The sequence below is a fragment of the Cervus canadensis genome, chromosome Y, assembly GCF_019320065.1.
Source record: "Cervus canadensis isolate Bull #8, Minnesota chromosome Y, ASM1932006v1, whole genome shotgun sequence".
Lineage (NCBI taxonomy): Eukaryota > Metazoa > Chordata > Mammalia > Artiodactyla > Cervidae > Cervus > Cervus canadensis.
The window spans coordinates 6,662,696-6,675,756 of NC_057420.1; the positions used below are offsets into that span (position 1 = coordinate 6,662,696).

The window sequence follows — 13,061 nt, forward strand, 5'->3', positions numbered from 1 at the left end:
GTAAGTAGAGGAACGCCCCCTACTGGTCAGGGATAGTGATCACAGAAGTTAAAGGAGTCCGTTTACTTCTGGGAAACTCAAGCAGACGTTGGGTTCAGAATCACTCGTGCAGAAAATCTGAGACCAAGGAGGCCGAGGTGAGCTAAGCTTGAACTGGAATTGGAGGAGGCGGCAGCGGGCCGCATTTCTATCTCCAAGGTAAAACATGCCCGAGTGGCATGCCGGGGTCTCTCGCGAAGAGGGCAGATGGAAGTAAAGCGGTGAACCGGCAAGAGAGAGGCATTAGGATCGCAGTGCGCAACTAGCTGCCGACTGCTGAACTTGGTACATTATCAAAAAGATGATGCAGAGATGCTTTCCTTGTTGAATGTAAGCGGAGCTTTGCGGCTTCGGGAAAAAAAGCTCTGGGGCTAGGACAGCTGCCTAGAGGCAGAACCAGTTAGAAGCCTGCGAGAAAGCTGTTAAGTCTGTTGCGGCCCCGCCCCGTTATTGTAGACGGGGCCCAAGCCCGCCGTCTCCAAGTCTGGCAAGAGCCCAGTCCTCTATGGAATGAACAAGGGTGAATGCAACGTTGGGTACCCGGAGATGGGAAGGTTTGCTACTTTAGAAACTTCCTCATCCCAGTCTGTTCTCTTCCTAACACTGCTTTCCCTGACTCACACCTCAGGTCTGTTACACAGTTACCCACTTTTCACCACGTGTCAGCTCTTCAAAAAATTAAAAGTCCTCAGGAAAACGGTACATTTTTCGCTTTCATTTTTATTTAATAACTATAAATAATTTATAATGTAACCAACATAAGTAGTGCTGCAGAGGTACCGAGGGAGGAGAGGCAATAGTCCATTTTGCCCGCATATTTCCTGGGGACTCTGTTGCGTGTCTAAGAGGAGACAGCTTAGCTGGAAGCGTTGACGCTATGCTTAGGAGCACTTGGTCGGGACCACTGAGGAGAAGGTGGCAGTTTCTACCGCATTCTTTTTGCACTTGGGTAGTTTTGTGGAAATATGCCATTTGCTGCGTCTCCGCAGATGGATAGCTCCTTAGAGTTATGGCACGAGAGTTAGTTCGTACGCCGTGAGAGTTAGTGGTATGGCGCTAGAGTTAGTGGTACAGCGCGAGAGTTAGTGGTACGATGTGTGCATGATTAAGAGGGTGTTGTGAGCGTCCAAATATTGGAGAAGCTAGGCTTGAAGTCTCACCCAGCCAGCTTTTCCTCAGCTGACTCCAATACGATAATTTCATAAAGATAAACCAACTGCCAAGAAACAGAAGAAAGTAAGACGTTCCCATTTGTTTGATCCACCGTCGGTTTGCACTGATAAATACATACTTCTTTGAGATGGTCTCAGCCTTCAGCTGTCGCTGTTTTCAATTTTCTGTTATAAGTTCCTAGGGCTGGAGGAGCAATTGGGTGCGCAGGGCGAGGTCGGGAGGCACTGCGTCGGTCTCCCTCGGGGTGTAGAGTGTATGACTGGACGCAAACATTGTTTTGGCTGTCTTCCCGCCTTTCTCTTGTTAGAAGGTGCATTATGGGGTTCTGGAGACAGCCACCTTCCCTGGTTTACAAACTTGGGCCTGGCAAGACTTAATTTACCATTCCAGAAAGTTCGTTACTTTCTGGATGCTTAGTGTAGTATCTGCATTCACTGGTGTCTGAAGCCTGGCACTTTCAAAATGGATGAGAGGGGGAAGGACAAGCAAGAGGAGAATTATTTAAAGTGGTATATTTATATATGAGGAGTGTCTTTTAAAATAAACCTTGGAGAGAAGTCACGGTTCAAGAAGGTATTTGTAAACAGTAGTATAAATGAGACAACTCTGTTATACCTGCTTTTGCTCCTTTTGGGGGATGAGGGTAGGTTAGGAGAAGCATTGGGTGCCTGGTGAAACTTCTTGGCATAAGGGTAAAAATGATGAAAAATGACCACACAGATAATTGAGTATTTCTGGTCATCTGTCATTTCTTCCACTTCTGAAAATCGACACCGGAGCTGTTGAATCACTTTTACTGTGAAAAATTTCAGTGTTGTGGAGGGCAGCAGCAGCAGAAGCATACTTTTTATTTCTTTCTTTCTTTTTTTTTTTCATTTATTTTTATTAGTTGGAGGCTAATTACTTCACAACATTGCAGTGGGTTTTGTCATACACTGACGTGAATCACCATGGAGTTACATGTATTCCCCATCCCGATTCACCCTCCCACCACCCTCTCCACCTGATTCCTCTAGGTCTTCCAGTGCACCAGGCCCGAGCACTTGTCTCATGCATCCAACCTGGGCTGGTGATCTGTTTCACTATAGATAATATACATGCTGTTCTCTCAAAACATCCCACCCTCGCCTTCTCCCACAGAGTCCAAAAGTCTGTACTGTACATCTGTTTCTCTTTTTCTGTTTTGCATATAGGGTTATCATTACCATCTTTCTAAATTCCATATATATGTGTTAGTATGCTGTAATGTTCTTTATCTTTCTGGCTTACTTCACTCTGTATAATGGGCTCCAGTTTGATCCATCTCATTAGAACTGATTCAAATGAATTCTTTTTAATGGCTGAGTAATATTCCACGGTGTATGGGTACCACAGCTTCCTTATCCATTCATCTGCTGATGGGCATCTAGGTTGCTCCCATGTCCTAGCTATTATAAACAGTGCTGCAATGAACATTGGGGTACATGTGTCTCTTTCAGATCTGGTTTCCTTAGTGTGTATGCCCAGAAGCAGTATTGCTGGCTCATATGGCAGTTCTATTTCGAGGTTTTTAAGGGATCTCCACACTGTTCTCCATAGTGGCTGTACGAGTTTGCATTCCCACCAACAGTGTAAGAGGGTTCTCTTTTCTCCACACCCTCTCCAGCATTTATTGCTTGTAGACTTTTGGATAGCAGCCATCCTGACTGGTGTATAATGGTACCTCATTGTGGGTTTGATTTGCATTTCTCTGATAATGAGTGATGTTGAGCATCTTTTCATGTGTTTGTTAGCCATCTGTATGTCTTCTTTGGAGAAATGTCTGTTTAGTTCTTTGGCCCATTTTTTGATGGGGTCATTTATTTTTCTGGAATTGAGCTGCAGGAGTTGCTTGTATATTTTTGAGATTAATCCTTTGTCTATTGCTTCATTTGCTATTATTTTCTCCCATTCTGAGGGCTGTCTTTTCACCTTGCTTATAGTTTCCTTTGTTGTGCAAAGCTTTTAAGTTTAATTAGGTCCCATTTGTTTATTTTTGCTTTTATTTCCAATATTCTGGGAGGTGGCTCATAGAGGATCCTGCTGTGATTTATGTCGGAGAGTGTTTTCCTATGTTCTCCTCTAGGTAGTTTTATAGTTTGTTCTTACATTTAGATCTTAACCATATCTTGAGTTTATTTTTGTTTATGGTGTAGAAGTTGTTTCTAGTTTTCATTCTTTTACAAGTGGTTGACCGTTTTCCCAGCACCATTGCTTCAAGAAGGTGTCTTTTTCCATTGTATATCTTTCCTCCTTTGTTGAAGATAAGGTGTCCATAGTTTTGGATTTATCTCTGGGCTTTCTATTTGCTCATTGTTCTTATGTTTCTGTTCTTTGTTGCCAGTACAATAATGTCTTGATACTGTTGGCTTTGTAGATATAATCTTGAAGTCAGCCAGGTTGATTCATACAGTTCCATTTTTCTTTCTCAAGATTACTTTGGCTATTCGAGGTTTTTTGTATTTCCATACAAATTGTGAAATTATTTTTTCTAGTTCTGTGAAAAATACCATTGGTAGCTTGATAGGGATTGCATTGAATCTATAGATTGCTTTGGGTAGAATAGCCATTTTGACAACATTGATTCTTCCAATCCATGAACACGGTATGTTTCTCCATCTGTTTGTGTCCTCTTTGATTTCTTTCATCAGTGTTTTATAGTTTTCTATGTATAGGTCTTTTGTTTCTTTAGGTAAATATACTCCTAAGTATTTTATTCTTTTTGATGCAATGGTGAATGGTATTGTTTCCTTAATTTCTCTTTCTGTTTTTTCATTGTTTAGTGAATATTAGGATGCAAGGGATATCGTGTGATTAAATTTTATATCCTGCAACTTTACTATATTCATTGATTAGCTCTAGTAGTTTTCTGGTAGAGTCTTTACAGTTTTCTATGTAGAGGATCATGTCATCTGCAAACAGCGAGAGTTTCACTTCTTCTTTTCCTCTCTGGATTCCTTTTACTTCTTTTTCTGCTCTGATTGCTGTGGCTAACGAGTATGAAAGAGCAAATTAATAGTAACACAATAATAGTGGGAGACTTTAATATCCCACTCACAACTATAGATGGATCAACTAAACAGAAAATTAACAAGGAAACACAAACTTTAAATGACACAATGGACCAGCTAGACCTAATTGATATCTATAGGACATTTCATCCCAAAACAATCAAGTTCACCTTTTTCTCAAGTGCACACGGAACCCTCTCCAGAATAGATCACATCCTGGGCCATAAATCTGGTCTTGGAAAATTCAAAAAAATGGAAATCATCCCAGTCATCTTTTCTGACTACAGTGCAGTAAGATTAGATCTCAATTACAGGAAATAAATTGTTAAAAATTCAAACATATGGAGGCTAAATAACACGCTTCTGAATAACCAACAAATCATAGAAGAAATCAAAAAAAGAAATCAAAATATGTATAGAAATGAATGAAAATGAAAACACAGCAACCCAAAACCTATGGGACCCTGTAAAAGCAGTGCTAAGGGGAAGGTTCATAGCATTACAGGCTTACATCAAGAAACAAGAAAAAAGCCAAATAAATAACCTAACTCAACACCTAAAGCAACTAGAGAAGGAAGAGATGAAGAACTCCAGGGTTAGCAGAAGGAAAGAAATCTTAAAAATTAGGGCAGAAATAAATGCAAAAGAAACTAAAGAGACCATAGCAAAAATCAACAAAGCTAAAAGCTGGTTTTTTGAAAAAATAAACAAAATTGACAAACCATTAGCAAGACTCATTAAGAAACAAAGAGAGAAGAACCAAATTAACAAAATTAGAAATGAAAATGGAGAGATCACAACAGACAACACTGAAATACAAAGGATCATAAGAGACTACTACCAGCAGCTCTATGCCAATAAAATGGACAACTTGGATGAAATGGACAAATTCTTAGAAAAGTATAACTTTCCAAAACTGAACCAGGAATAAATAGAAGATCTTAACAGAGCTATCACAAGCAAGGAAATCAAAACTGTAATCAGAAATCTTCCAGCAAACAAAAGCCCAGGACCAGATGGCTTCACAGCTGAATTCTACCAAAAATTTAGAGAAGTGCTAACACCTATCTTACTCAAACTCTTCCAGAAAATTGCAGAAGAAGGTAAACTTCCAAACTCATTATATGAGGACACCATCACCCTAATTCCAAAATCAGACAAAGATGCCACAAAAAAAGATACTACAGGCCAATATCACTGATGAACTCAGATGCAAAAATCCTTAACAAAATTCTAGCAAACAGAATCCAACAATATATTAAAAAAATCATACGCCATGACCAAGTGGGCATCCCAGGAGTGCAAGGATTCTTTAATATCAACAAATCAATCAAAGTAATACACCACATTAACAAATTGAAATATAAAAACCATATGATTATTTCAATAGATCCAGAAAAGCCTTTGACAAAATTCAACATCCATTTATGATTAAAACTCTCCAGAAAGCAGGAATAGAAGGAACATACCTCAACATAATAAAAGCTATATATGACAAACCCACAGCAATCGTTACCCTAAATGGTGAAAAATTGAAAGTGTTTCCCCAGAAATCAGGAACAAGACAAAGGTGCCCACTCTCACCACTACTATTCAACATACTTTCTATTTCAACTGAACCTCAGTTCCGCATTGTTCTCACTCCACTCTGGATATGTTTTGCATTCTGGGTTTTTGCATTTCTTCTCTTTTTACTTTGGACAATAATTTCACTGATTAGAGGAGTGTAGGAGATGGCAATTGTTAATATAATACACATTTATTGCTAGGCTGGTCTCTGTAATTGTACGCCATCCTGCAGCTGGATTACCTGGGTTGAAAAAGAGGTCCTGAATTTTTTGGTGCTTTGGGAATTCCCTGTTTGGGACTAAATGAGGCATAGCATGGTCCTTTGAAGTCCTGAGTACCTGAGAGTTAATTATTACCTGTTCTGATGAATTAGTTAGATCATTGGCTTTTCTCTCTTTTGAAGGCATGCCAGGTTTGTGTGTCCTGGACTGAACCCTGGAAGATGCTGTTCTGGTTGGATCTCCTTGCAGTCCAAGGGACTCTCAAGAGTGTTCTCCAACACCACAGTTCAAAAGTATCAATTCTGCACTCAGCTTTCTTTATAGTCCAACTCTCACATCCATACATGACCACTGGAAAAATCATAGCCTTGACTAGATGGAGCTTTGTTGGCAAAGTAATGTCTCAGCTTTTTAATATGCTGTCTAGGTTGGTCATAACTTTCCTTCCAAGGGGTAACCGTCTTTTAAGTCCATGGCTACAATCATGGATTAGGCAAACTTTATATATAGACTACATATGTTTGTGTGTATGTGTACACCAGAACATGTCACAGTGTTTGCACAGGCAGTCAGGCTGGCCTGGGAAGGAATACCTATCCACTAGTGGGTGCAAGTGCATGTATGTGTACTCACCTGCCATGACTCAGGTGTCCTCATGCTGACTGGGTTCTATCTGAGGTGAACAGCCCTGTGCCCTTAAGGGTATTGGTGGCGTAAATATCTCCTAAAAAACTAGTTCAAACAGAGATGGAGACTCCTTTCTTGCTGAAGAAGGAGGAGAAGAGGAAGTTTGTTAACTGAAAGAAGGGTGGAATATGGTGAGGCCTTGGCCAATACCCACTAGCAGGGACTATGCAGCCTAGCCTTTCATGTCTCATGGAACAAAGTGGAAAGAGGATTCTAGAGTTTCTTCTTTCTCAATATAGTAGAGGTATTGGGAAATATATATATAATGCACAGCATGGGGGAACAAAGCCTACTGAGTATTCCTAGAGGCAGGGTATCCTCCATGGGGGAAAACATGACTGTCTGGGCCTACTTCTTTCTTTTCTGTTGACCTTCTGGAGTTTTTTGTTTTTTTCTTTTTTTAACCAAAAGCAAGGGATATAGTGTCTAGTTCTACTAGGTCAATCTTAGTGAATGAACTGGGAATGTACACAGTAGTCATGCTCCTTTAACGACCTGAACTTGGCAGACTAACCTAGTGCTCCTAGAAAGGATTCATGCTGATGTTCAAGTACAGGAAAGTTTGCTTAGAACTCTGTGGTTGCATACAGTCCCTTACCAACACTGAAGAAGAAGGATGATATAGGCCTAAAATACCAGACCAGTGTCTACAGGTCGCCTTTGGACAGAGCAGAGGGGACCCTGAATTGTATATATAAAAACGCAAACCTTCAACCAGGTAGAGGTCAGAGAGAGAAATTTACAGTCAGACAATCTCTAAACAGGAATTGGAGATAAATATGTGGATGCTTTGGAGCCAATATTGAATTTGTTTAAAAAGTTAATATACTGATGAAGACATTAGTTTTTCCTGAAACTTAATGGTAGTACGTGGTTACAGATCACATATTCTACACTCTAAAAATAATTGTTGCTAATTCCTGAATCCACTCTCCCCTTTCTGTTGTAAACCCATGTTGCTCTGTGTGGGGATTTTTAATGTTTTAGAGAGTTGGGAGAGCAAAAATGCCAGAAGGACCTAGGAAGCTGTATGTGTTAGAAATATATGTCTTCAGAAATTCTCTTGTTTTACATGTTCTGAGAAAAATCCAAAGAAGTGGACTCAATGTCGTACAAAAATGGAGGTGACTGGCCAACTGAGAAACAAACATTGGTGTGTAAATACAGAGAATATAAGATATAGCTATATTTTAAAAGAAAATATAGGATTTTGTTGAATTGGAAGTTGGACAGAATTTTTGTTAGATGTTTCCAGAGACAAGTCTTTTTAAAGATGTGAAAAGGGCCTCTTGGAAATACAAAATCATTCATACATGAATATTCATGCTTAGACAAACAATCTGAATGATGAAACTCCTCAGTGCTTGATAAAAACTTTTTGCCTAGTGAAAGCAACAGAGGCGGGGAAGCTTGGGCCCAGATATTCATTCACAGACTCACAGTGAAGTAATGCATCTTTGGCCAGAAGGCAACTAACCACAAAGTGACCTAGCTAAGTGTGGATAGCCTTCAATTACTAAAATTAACTTTTTTCCCTCTCAAGCTGGGAATAGAATATGTGTTAAATATGATGTAACATTGGTAATAGATTTCAAGTTATTGACCTTGAGTGGATGAATAGTGGTGAAAAAAGAGGAATAGCTTTTCATGTTGTAGTGGAGAATAGATATTGCTGTTGTCCTGTTGCTCAGCTGCATTATGGCCTAGTGGATGAGACTGGAACTGAAAAAAAAGCTGTCTCTAGGAGGAATAAATGGTAGTTATTTGCCTTATCATTTTGATATGCTTTAAGTTTTTTTTTTTTTTTACTGGAGGAGGTCAAGGGTGGATTATCAGATGCCTCCTGATCTAAGAGGCTCAGACCTACTTTAAATTTCCTTAAATTCCACCTTAGATTTGATTTGCCTCCAAAGTCTATTTTCCTCTGAGACAATCCCAGAATTCAGCTTTTTATTGGGAGGATTCTGGGATTGTGTGGAATCAGGTGGGGGCAGGGATGGGTAGGATGCAATGCTTCATCAACTCCAGCATTGCCATGATGGTCCTTGTGTGTGCCCAACAGCCATAGCATTGCTTCATGGCGGACAGTGGGCTCACACTTCTCTCACTGGCCTAAGCAGGAGAGAAGCTGAGAGGCCCTTTGTATTTTAGGCCTCACGGTTACAGTGGTGCTCTGAGACCTTCAAAGGGGAAGGAGAGTGGTGCTTTTGGCAATAATACATGTGCTTTAGGGTCCTAGCCACTCCCACATGCTGTTAGGGTCTGGAAGGGAGTCAGATGCTTATGTGAGTGACCCTAGTTTCTTTGCCAGTATTTATGGCCTGTGTGATTCTGTCTCTTTTGCAACTGACTGCCATACTGACTCCTGGGTGGCAGCCACTGACATGAGAAGCAGCTGGGGCTGGAATGGATGGACTTCTCAGTTTGCCGTGTGGCCCAAGTGATCTGTCTAAAGTAAGGTGTGACTTGATGGTTCTTTCCAAGGTTTATCTTTGGAAAAGATACCTAATTTTTTGTTGAGTAAGAATTCATTGAGGGTTCTGGAAAGCAGGATGTTCTTCCTTTATTTTTTGAGAACTATGTTTCTGAAAGTTACAGTGTCATTCAGCTCTTTATTTCACACTTGGCAATCAGACTCAGGGAAGTTGGCTTGAAGAAGTTCCAAGAAGACAAAAATATAGTTTGTGAACTAAAAGACAAGAGGCAGAAGGTGATCAATTTACATAGACTTGGAATTAGGGGAAAAGTCATATTGATTTACACGCAAAAGCCCTGGTAAAGTTAAACACTGTATGCTATAATAAAATTGTCTAGGTGCAGACAGACAGGAGTGGATGATTCAGGTGAAGATGCTGACAGCAGAGCAGATGGGAGTTCCAAGGATACCTCCCTTCCCAGGATACCTCCTTCTACACCATTTCTGACAGTCTTCTTGCCCAACATAATTTCTGTTTTCTCTTCACAGTATGGCAAGGAGACCAACAATTTTGATCTGAAGACTTAAATTTTTAAAAAGCTACTGCTTCCTCTTCCTGTTTCACCACCCACTTCCTTCCCTTGTATGAAATCTATAGAGGGCACAGTATGCTAAGTGTACATAGGGGCAGAAGAAGGCTTGAAGATGTCCTGGCTGGCAGAGTTCTTCCCCAGAAGCAACTATCCTAGGCTAGGCTGGATGGAGATAGAATTAGGAAGCTCACCCACATAAGATTCAGAGTGGGGATTGCTGATGTGTGGTGCTGAGGCAGCGAATCATCACTCCCAAGACTGAAAGGGCCTTCAAGGAGTGATAGAAGGGGTGTAGGAAGCTAGAAGATGCCCTTGAATTGACAAATATGCAAAGTTTAAAAGAAAAACTGATGTCAGAGGCCATTTGGCTTTGGGACAGTGTTCAGGTCTACCGTCTTCACCTTCTGCCTTGGTTTTATTTAAATTGATACCACTCTGGCCAAAGATTCCCTTTCGGACCTGTAGTGCCATGGAGCCATTTCTCACATCTCTAACCTTGGCATCCTGTTAAGCAACAGATGCTGAGAAGTATCTATACTGGTACTTCATGAACCCAGTTTGACACAGCCCTGGGTTGTGGAGTATGCAGCATTGGGTGTGGGTATTTTCCTAAGTATCACAAAAATCTAGGAAATTAGGGATATCATGGGGAGAGGAGGTTGGGTCCTGAGATTTGCTGCCTGGGAAAGCAAGGATACTACACATTCTTTCATGTTTTGACTTTTTATGTGGACACACAAGGATCCAGTAGTTCCAAGCATGTTGCAAATCATTACTCCCTAATTATCTACACATTTCTTACCTTCTCCCTTTGTTTTGAGTCTTATGCAGATATGGAATCTCTTGCAAATAGTTTTACTGCTGTATGTATATAATTTATTATTTTATGTGCCAAAACTAGGGTGGCAAAGCAGGCATGTTTAAGAGTCAGAGATCTGAAAGTAGCTGTCTCACCTCCCCCATATCTAATCTGTGTTATTCTTATAGGGGAAACTGGAATTTTATTAGGACCATTGCATTCACTTCTGAGTATTTCACCTTAAGGAAAGTTTATCACAGAAGAGAAAATGGTGGAATGCTTTAAAATGGACCAAAAGTTTACTGGATATAGAAGAAAGTACATCTAAGACTTCTTGTGGACTGCCAAGTTCTGTAACACTGAGTTCTCAGTTCTTTAACACTGAGAAGATTTCATCATGATCTTTGTTGTTTAATCACTTAGGTGTGACTAGCTCTTTGTGACCGATGAATTGTAGCCCACCAGGATTCTCTGCCCATGGAATTCTTCAGGCAGAAATACTGGGGTATGTTGCTGTTTGCTTCTCCAGGTGGTCTTCCCAACCCAACGATCAGACCTGGGTCCCCTGCAATGCAGGATTTTTTTTTTTTTTTTTTTTAAATCTCTGACCTACGTGGAAAGACTGAGTTAACAGCCTTTCAATATATCTTATAACCTTGCATTTAGGTATTATGACTATGGAGGTCTTCCAGCCTTGTTTTGAAAGGACATGTTAGCAATTTCAAATGAATAAATTAAAGTAGCAGTTGGGTCTTTTCTGCATTCCAGACCTGAGTTTGATCAGAAACTAGTTGGGATATACTAAGTGTAGGGGAAACTGAACCAGATTAGGGGAAGAGGAGTAGAAGAGAGACAGAAAGAACAGGACAGCCCACCCCTTATCTTTTTACTGACATTGTCCTCTATTTCTCAGTCAACTACAGTTGCAAACACCTATTCATCGGTGTTATTGGCAAGCTATGTAGAGACTGTTCTCTACAGTTTTCTTTAGTGACATTTCTGTGTCTTGGCACCTGACAGATAACCTTGCAGCCTTCTATAAGAGGCACTTTGGAATTGTGCAGAACTGTCCATATTTGAATGGTTTTCCTTCTGATACTGTCCCATTCTATGAAGAGTCAAGTTGAGGCTTGTGTAGAGAATTTAATGACTTTCATTTGTGTGATACTGAGTGGCCATGTGAACTTTCCCCCATTATTTTGGTACTGTCTGAACATCATAGTATGTGTACATGTCCACCCCAAACTCAATAACTCTCCCTTCTCTTGGTCCTTTTCGCCACTTTCTCTAAGTCTGTGAGTCTCTTCTCATTTTGTAGGTAAGATATGTCATTTCTTTTTAGATTCTTCAGATAATGGATATGGATATTTTGGGTATCATATCATAGGATATTTCTCCCTCTCTGACTTATTTCACTCAGTATGAAACTGTATAGGTCCATCCATGTTGCTGCTAATGACATTATTTCATTCTTTTTAATGAGTAAATAAAATTTCATTGTACATGTGAACCACAGCTTCTTTATCCATTCATCTTTTGTTAGACATCTAGGTTGCTTCCATGTCTTAACTATTGTAAATAGTGTTGCAGTGAACACTGGGGTATATATGTTTCTTTCAGTCCTGGCTTTTTCTGGGTATATGCCTCCTAGTGGTATTGCTGGTTGTTTGGTAGCTTTTTATTCCTAGGCTTTCTCCATACTGTTCTCCAAATGGCTGTATTGGTTTACATTCCCATGAGTAGTGTAAGAGGGTTCCCTTCTCTCCACACCCTCTCCAGTATTTATTATTTGTAGACTTTCTAATTATGGTCATTAGAAAGTGACCATATCTCTTACCTGATGATAGTTTTGATTTGCATATCCCTAATAATTAGCAGTATTGAGCATCTTTTCATGTGACTGTTGGTCTCCTGTATGTCTTTGCCCTTTTCTTTTGTATATTTACTATAATTTTTGGTTTATGGCTCAAATGAAACATCCATTTATTTTATATATTTGTAAACATGGTGTGTTTAGGTTAACAGCTTAAACTTTTGCTTGTTTTTAAATCACATAGCTTTACTGTTGAGTTTTAAGAGTTCATTTGTGTATTCTGAATGTCAGTCCCTTTGTAGTTACTTGAATTGGAAATATTTTCTACAAATGTAAAATAGATTTTATTGTGAAAATGCTGCATAGCAGAATATAAACACAACTATATTAAGATAAAATGTAGTTATTATGACTATATTCCAGAATTTAAAAAAATTTCCAAAACTGAAAATATGTACCCCTCATGCACAACTCCCTACTTCTCCATCCTTAAAACTTTAGGCAGCCTTGATTCTGTTTTCTATTTCCATGAGTTTGACACTTTTTAAACACCTCATACAAGTGGAATTATGTAGTACTTTGTCTTTTATGGCTGAATTATTTTTTAGCATAAAACCCATAAAGTTCATACATTTTGTAACATGACAGGCTTTTATTTTTTGAGGCTGAAAAATACTTCGTGTATGTGTAACAGTTCATATATGTATATAATACATTTTGCA

The 13,061-nt window shown here is 39.6% G+C and overlaps 1 pseudogene; it reads left to right on the top strand.

Annotated features, from left to right (window-relative positions):
* The first annotated feature begins 218 nt into the window (after positions 1 to 218).
* Positions 219 to 13,061, top strand: part of LOC122436400 — an 82,609-nt pseudogene continuing 69,766 nt past the window's right edge.